Below are 8,584 nucleotides of genomic sequence, written 5' to 3' on the forward strand. Positions count from 1 at the left end.
CCGGAAAGCCCTGCAGCGGGTAGTCAAAACTGCCCAACGCATTACTGGCACCCGGCTACCGACCATAGAGAATATCTACCAGAAACGTTGTTTACGGAGGGCACTGACCATCATCAAAGACCCTTTCCACCCCAGCCACAGTCTGTTCACCCCCCTGCCATTTGGGAGACGCGACAGATGCATTCGCACCCGAACAACCAGATTTAGGAACAGCTTCTTTCCCAGGGCTGTCATCCTACTGAACTCCACAAATAAACTCTAAAGCCTGCACATCTGCCAACGCACTTTATTATGGTTTTGTTTATGTATTACAAGCCAAATGAATGTTGAATGTTAAATGTCTTAACCTTAAATGTACACTCTCGGGAGCCGCAAGCCTACATTTTGTTGTGCTGCACTTGTGCACTAAAAATGACAATAAAGTTGATTATTATTATATTATTGTTATGTGGTGTATTTGAACTTCCAAAAGGCATTTGACAAAGTGCCACACAAAAGATTACTGCACACGATAAAAAATCACGGGATTGGGAGTAATATACTGGCATGGGTGGAAGATTGGCTGTCTAACAGAAAACAAAGAGTTGGGATAAATGGTTCATTCTCGGGTTGGCAATCAGTGACTAGTGGTGTTCCGCAGGGGTCAGTGCTGGGACCCCAACTCTTTACAATCTATATTAACAATTTGGAGGAGGGGACCAGGTGCAACATATCCAAGTTTGCCGACGATACAAAATGGGAGGGAAAGCAGTGAGTGAGGAGGACATAAAAAACCTGCAAAAGGACATAGACAGGCTAAGTGAGTGGGCAGAAATTTGGCAGATGGAATATAATGTTGGAAAGTGTGAGGTTATGCACTTTGGCAGAAAAAGTCAAAGATCAATTTATTATCTAAATGGAGAGAAACTGCAAAGTGCTACAGTACAAAGGGATTTGGGGGCCCTGGTGCACGAAACATAGAAGGTTAGTATGCAGGTACAGCAGGTGATCAGGAAGGCCAATGGAATCTTGGCTTTGATTGCAAGGGGGAAGGAGTATAAAAGCAGGGAAGTGTTGCTTCAGTTATACAGGGTACTGGTGAGGCCACACCTGGAATATTGCGTACAGTTTTGGTTTCCATATTTAAGAAAAGATATACTTGCTCTCGAGGCAGTTCAGAGAAGGTTCACTCGGTTGAGTCCGGAGATGAGGGGTTTGACTTATGAGGAAAGGTTGAGTAGGTTGGGCCTCTACTCATTGGAATTCAGAAGAATGAGAGGCGATCTTATCGAAACATATAAGATTGTGAGGGGGCTTGATCGGGTGGATGCAGGGAGGATGTTTCCACTGATGGGTGAGACTAGAACTAGGGGGCATTAAGTGGCTGCCGTTTCAAAACTGAGATGAGGAGAATACTTCTTCACTCAGAGGGTAGTAAATCTATGGAATTTGCTACCTCAGAGAGCTCTGGAAGCTGCAACATTAAATACATTTAAAACGGAGATAGGCAGTTTCCTAGCTGATAAGGGAATTAGGGGTTATGGGGAGCGGGCAGGGAAGTGGACGTGAGTCTCGGCTCAGATCAGCCATGATCCTATTGAATGGCGGAGCAGGCCCGAGGGGCCGTATGTCCTACTCCTGCTCCTACTTCTTTTGTTCTTATGTTCTTATGTTCTACTCAGATATTGTTTTGGGAAAACATATGGTCGATTCGCATTGTTTAATTCTGGCTAAATTATTTCATTATTTCTTTTTTATATAATATATAACCACAACATATAATGCTGGTTCATTACATCTATTTCTCCATACAATAGGCAAGTACTGAAATGTCTAAACCAAAATACTGCGGATGCTGGAAATCCGGAACAACAACAGAAAATGCTGCAAAAACTCAGCAGGCCAGGCAACATCCGTGGAGAGAGAAATAGAGTCAATGTTTCAGGGCGAAACCCTTCGTCACATAAGCAGAATAGCAATCACCTGATAAATACAATTTCACAAAACTGAAATAAAAAAAAAATTACAAGTTCAAAGTTACTTAAAATACCCTATAATTAAAAATTTTAAAATAGATTAAATTTTTTAAATAATAAATTCAAATATTTATAAACGGGTCAAAAATAACCTGAACTAATTTTAAAAGTAAGTGAATGTTTAAAGCATTAAAAAATTGTTTTAACATTTATTTAAATGCTCATGCTGGTAAAAGAGAGACTTATGCCTACTTTTGCCAGGTGTAAGGGTTTGGTGGGTATTCACTGGGCAATAGTTGTGCCAATCACACAAATCTGCACCACCGAATGTGAATTTGTAGTGGCTGGTTATGTTCTGTCATGAAGAAACTTGACAGATCGTAAGTTCTGGGTTATCGCACATCAGTACCTCTCCATGTTGAACACCACTTGGAAGAAGCACTGAGAGTAACAAGCGCACAGAACATACTCTGGGTGGATGACTTCAATGTCCATCACCATGAGTGGCTCTGTAGCACCACTACTGTCCGAGCTTCCCGACTCCTGAAGGATATCGTTGCCAGTAAGGGCCTGTGACATGTAGTGAGAGAACCAATACGAGGGCAAAACCCACCTGACCCCATCCTCCCCAATCTCTCTGTTGCAGATGCATCTGTCCATGACAGTATTGGTAACATTGACAACCGCAGTCATTGTGGACACGAAGTCCCGTATTCACACTAAAGACGCCCTCCATCGTGTTGTATGACACCCCCACCATGCTAAAAGGAATAGATTCAGAACAGACCTAGCAGCTCAAAACTGGGCATCCATGAGACGCTGTGGACCTTCAGCAGCAGCACGATTGTATTCCACCAAAATCAGTAACATCATGGCCTGGCATATTCCTCATGTTAACATTGCCAGCAAGCCAGGGGACCAAGCTTGGTTCAATGAGGAGTTTCGAAGAGCATGCCAGGAGCAGCACCAGCCGTACCGAACAAAGGGTGCAAACCTGGGGAAGCTGCAACACAGGACTACATGCATGCTAAAAAGTGTAACAGCAAGCTACAGAAAGGGCTAAGCGATACCAAAATCAACGGATCAGATCAAAGCTCAGCAGTCCTGCCACATCCAGTGGTGTACCATTAAACAACTAAAGGGAGGTGGAGATTCCATGAATATCTCCATCCTCAATGATGGTGGAGCCCAGCACGTGAGTGCAAAAGACAAGGCTGAAGCGTTTACAACAATCTTCAGCCAGAAGTGCTGAGTGGATGATTCATATCGGCCTCCTCCTGAGCTCCCCACCATCACAGAAGACAGTCTTCAACCAATTCAATTCACTCCATGTGATATCAAGAGATAGCTGAGCTCACTGGATACAACAAAGGCTATGGGCGCCGACCACCTCCCAGCTCTCGTGCTGAAGACTTGTGCTCCAGATCTTTCCGTGTCTGTAGCCAAGCTGTTCCTGTGCAGCTAAAACACTGGCATCTATCTGACAATGTGAAAAATTGCCCAGGTATATCCTGTCCACTAAAAGCAGGACAAATTCAATCCAGCCAACTATTGCACCATCAGTCTGCTCGTAATCATCAGCAAAGTGATGGAAGGTGACATCGACAGTGTTAACAAACGGCACTTACTCACCAAATACCTGCCCACTGATGCCCACTTTGTGTTCCACCAAGACCACTCGGCTCCAGACCTCATCACAGCCTTGGTCCAAACATGGACAAAGCAGCTGAATTCCAGAGGTGAGGTGAGAGTGACTGCCCTTGACATCAAGGCAGCATTTGACCGAGTGTGACATCAAGGGGCCCTAGTAAAACTGAAGTCAATGGGAATCGGGGGAAATCTTTCCATTGGTTGGAATCATACCTAGCACAAAGGAAGGTGGATGTGATGGTTGAAGGTAAATCATCACAGCCCCAGGACTTCGCTGGAGGAGTTCCTCGGGACAGTGTCCTGGGCACAAACACCTTCAGCTGTTTCATGAAAGACATTCCCTCCAACATAAGGTCAGAAATGGAGATGTTCACTGATGACTGCAGTGTTCAGTGCCATTCACAACTCCTCAGATAATGAAGCAGCCCATGCCTGCATGCAACAAGACCTGGACGACGTTCAGGCTTGGGCTGATAAGTGGCAGGTAACATTCACGCTGCACAAGTGCCAGGCAATGACAGTCTCAACCAAGCAAGAGTCTAACCATAGTCCCTTGTCTTTCAACGGCATTACGATTGCTGAATCCCCCATCGTCAACATCCTAGGGGTCACCATTGACCAGAAACTTAACTGGACCAGCCACATCAATATTGTGGCAACAAAAGCTGGTCAGAGGCTAGGTATTCTGCGTCGAGTCTCTCACCTCCTGACTCCCGAATGTCTTTCCACCATCAAAAGGCTCAATTAAAGTGTGTGATGGAATACTCTCCACTTGTCTGGATGTATGCAGCACCAAAATCGCTCAAGAAACTCGACACCATCCAGGACAAAGCAGCCCGTTTGATTGGCACCCTGTCCACCACCTTAAACATTCACTCCCTGCACCACCAGCAAACCGTGGCTGTTTTATATACCATCTACAAGATGCACTGCAGCAACTCGTCAAGTCTTCTTCGGCAGCACCTCCCAAACTTGTGACCTCTTCCACCTAGAAGGAGAAGGGCAGCAGGCGCATGGGAACACCACCACCTCCAAGATCCCCTCCAAGTCACAAACCATTCTGAATGAGAAGTATATCGCCGATCCTTCATTGTTACTGTGTCAAAATCCTGGAACTCCCTACCTAACAGCACTCTAGGAGTACCTTCACCACACGGAATGTAGCGGTTCAAGTATTCGGCTCACCACCACATTCTGAAGGGCAGTTAGGGATGGGCAATAAACGCTGGCCTTGCCAGCAATGCCTACATCCCATAAACGAATAATAAAAAAGTGCTTTAGGAAGGGAATTCCAGAGCTTAGGCCCTTGGCATCTGAAAATCCTTTAATTACCAAGAGCTGCATCAATGGTCGTTGAACAAAAACTACTGATTAAGTTCCATTGTTGAGTCGAGTATTGATGGGAAATAGGTCTGTTTTTGTTGAGTGGTGAAATTCTATAGCAAGCTGGTGTGTCTGACTAAATATTTCATTTCTTACCTGATTTCAGTCGAATTCAAATCAGCCAGGTTCTGGACAGGGCGTGCGATCTGCCCATCAGAATAATACCCAGAGGGTGAGGTTGAAATTTCACCAGAAATGTACTGGACAGACAGTATATATAGATAGAGGGGCACAGGGATCAGGCAGAAATCTCATAAGAATATAAGAACATAAGAAATAGGAGCAGGATTAGGCCAATCGGCCCCTCGAGCCTGCTCCGCCATTTAATAAGATCATGGCTGATCTGATCCTAACCGCCATTCTACTATCACAGAACCATCTCCTGAATCTAACAGAATTACACACACGAAATAGGAGCAGGATCAGGCTACACGGCCCCTGGGCCCGCTCCGCTAGCCACAGGGCCATGTCCGATCGGAACCTAGACTCATGTCCAAATTCCTGCCCGCTCCCCGTAACCCTTAACTCCCTTTACTTCTAGGAAACTGTCTATTTCTGTTTTAAATTTATGTAATGATGTAGCTTCTACAGCTTTTTGGGGCAGCATATTCCATGGATCTACCACCCTCTGAGTGAAGTAGTTCCTCCTCATCTCAGTTTTGAAAGAGCAGCCCCTTATTCTAAGACTATGCCCCCTAGTTCTAGTTTCACCCATCATCGGGAACATCCTCCCCGCATCCACCCGATCCAACCCCTTCACAATCTTATATGTTTCAATAAGATCGCCTCTCATTCTTCTGAACTCCAATGAGTAGAGTCCCAATCTACTCAACCTCTCCTCATATGTCCATCCCCTCATCCCCGGGATTAACCGAGTGAACCTTATTTGTACTGACTCGAGAGCAAGTATATATTTTCTTAAGTATGGACACAAAAACTGTATGCAGTATTCCAGGTGCGGTCTCACCAATACCTTGTACAACTGAAGCAATAACTCCCTATTTTTATATTCTATCCCCCTAGCAATGAAAGCCAACATTCCATTGGCCTTCTTAATCACTTGCTGCACCTGCATACTAACCTTTTGAGTTTCGTGCACCAGGACCCCCAGATCCCTTTGTACTTCAGTACTTTCCAGTATCTTGCCATTAAGATAATAGCTTGCTCTACGATTTTTCCTGCCAAAGTGCATAACCTCACACTTTCCAGTATTGTATTCCATCTGCCAAATCTCTGCCCATTTACTTAGCCTGTCTATGTCCCCTTGCAGGTTTTTTATGTCCTCCTCACTCACTACTTTCCCTCCCATCTTAGTATCATCTGCAAATTTTGATATGTTACACTCGGTCCCCTCCTCCAAATCGTTAATATAGATTGTAAAGAGTTGGGGACGCAGCACCGACACCTGCGGAACACCACTAGTTACTGATTGCCATTCTGAGAATGAACCATTTATCCCAACTCTCTGCCTTCTGTTAGATAGCCAATCCTCTATCCATGCCAGAATATTACCCCCAATCCCGTGATTTTTTATCTTAAGCAATAATCTTTTGTGTGGCACCTTGTCAAATGCCTTTTGGAAGTCTAAATACACTACGTCCACTGGTTCCCCTTTATCCACCCTATATGCTACTTCCTCAAAGAACTCCAGCAAATTTGTCAAACATGACTTCCCCTTCATAAAACCATGCAGACTTTGTCCTATTAAATGATGATTATCCAAATGTCCTGTTAATGACTCCTTAATAATGGACTCCAAAATTTTACCTACCACAGATGCAATATAAATTAAGGAGTCAATTACTGCTGTAAGGAGGGATGATATATTAGTGGCATCGTCTAATGAGGCCATATGGGTAGAACTTAAAAACAAAAAGGGGGCAAGCACTTTGCTGGGAGTGTACTATAGGCCCCCAAACAATCAGGGGGAGATAGAGGAACAGATATGTAGGCAAATCTCAGCGAAGTGCGAAAATAATAGGGTATTAATAGTGGGGGATTTCAACTTCCCCAATATTAATTGGGATAGTCAGAGTGTGAAAGGCTTAGAGGGTGCAGAATATTTAAAGTGCATCCAGGAGAGCTTTTTGAGCCAACATGTAGCAAGTCCTACAAGAGAGGGGGCGGTACTGGACCTAATTCTAGGGAATGTAGCCGGGCAAGTGGTGGAAGTGTCAGTAGGAGAGCATTTTGGCGACAGTGACCACAATTCGGTGAGATTTAAGGTGGTCATGGAAAAAGACAAAGACGGCTCGGAAAAAAGGGTTCTAAATTGGGGGAAGGCCGATTTTAATATGATAAGGCAGGATCTGGCCAAAGTGGACTGGGAGCAGCTACTTATAGGAAAATCCACATCAAAGCAGTGGGAGACTTTCAGAAGGGAAATAGAGAGAGTACAACGCCAATTTGTTCCCGTAAAGGTCAAGGGGGGACCAACAAGCAAAGGGAACCTTGGATGACAAGGGATATACAGAAATGCATTAGGAAAAAAAGGGGGGCTTTTGGCAGTTACAAAAGACTAAAGACGGAGGAAGCCCTAGAGGAGTATAAAAAGTGCAGGGGCATACTTAAAAAAGAATTTAGGAGAGCGAGGAGGGGCCATGAAATAACACTGGCAAGCAAAATAAAGGAAAATCCTAAGATGTTTTATAAGTATATTAAGGGCAAGAGGATAACCAGGGAAAGGGTAGGGCCCATTAGGGACCAAAGTGGCAATCTGTGTGTAGAGCCAGAGGATGTAGGCGGGGTTTTAAATGAATTTTTTGCATCTGTGTTCACTATGGAGAAAGACGATGTAGACATAGAAATCGGGCAAGGGGACTGTGATATACTTGAACATATTAGCATCGAGAGGGAGGAGGTATTGCGGTTTTAGAAGGCCAAAAAGTGGATAAATCCCCAGGCCCGGACGAGATGTATCCCAGGCTGCTGTGTGAGGCAAAGGAGGAGATTGTAGGGGCTCTGACACAAATTTTCAGAACCTCTCTGGCCATAGGGGATGTACCAGAGGACTGGAGAACAGCTAACGTAGTACCATTGTTCAAGAAGGGTAGCAGGGAAAAACCAGGGAATTACAGGCCAGTGAGCCTAACATCTGTGGTAGGGAAATTATTGGAAAAAATTCTGAGGGACAAAATTAGTCTCCACTTGGAGAGGCAAGGATTAATCGGGGATATTCAGCATGGCTTTGTCAAGGGTAAATCATGTCTGACCAAACTTATTGAATTTTTCGAGGGGGTGACTAGGTGTGTGGATGAGGGAAATGCTGTGGATGTGGTATACATGGACTTCAGTAAGGCTTTTGACAAAGTCCCGCATAGGAGAGTGGTCAAGAATGTAAGGGCCCATGGGATCCAGGGTGCCTTGGCACGTTGGATCCTAAACTGGCTGAGTGGCAGGAGGCAGAGGGTGATGGTCGAAGGTTGCTTTTCTGACTGGAAGCCTGTGTCCTGTGGGGTACCTCAGGGATCGGTGCTGGGTCCCTTGCTGCTTGTGATCTATATAAATGATTTGGATGAGAATGTAAAAGGTATGATCAGTATGTTCGCAGATGACACGAAAATTGGTGGGGTGGTAAATTGCGAGGAGGAAAGCCT

Source organism: Somniosus microcephalus, unplaced genomic scaffold (genome assembly GCF_052327205.1).
Source record: "Somniosus microcephalus isolate GS21.2 unplaced genomic scaffold, FLI_Smic_1.0 scaffold19, whole genome shotgun sequence".
Classification (NCBI taxonomy): domain Eukaryota; kingdom Metazoa; phylum Chordata; class Chondrichthyes; order Squaliformes; family Somniosidae; genus Somniosus; species Somniosus microcephalus.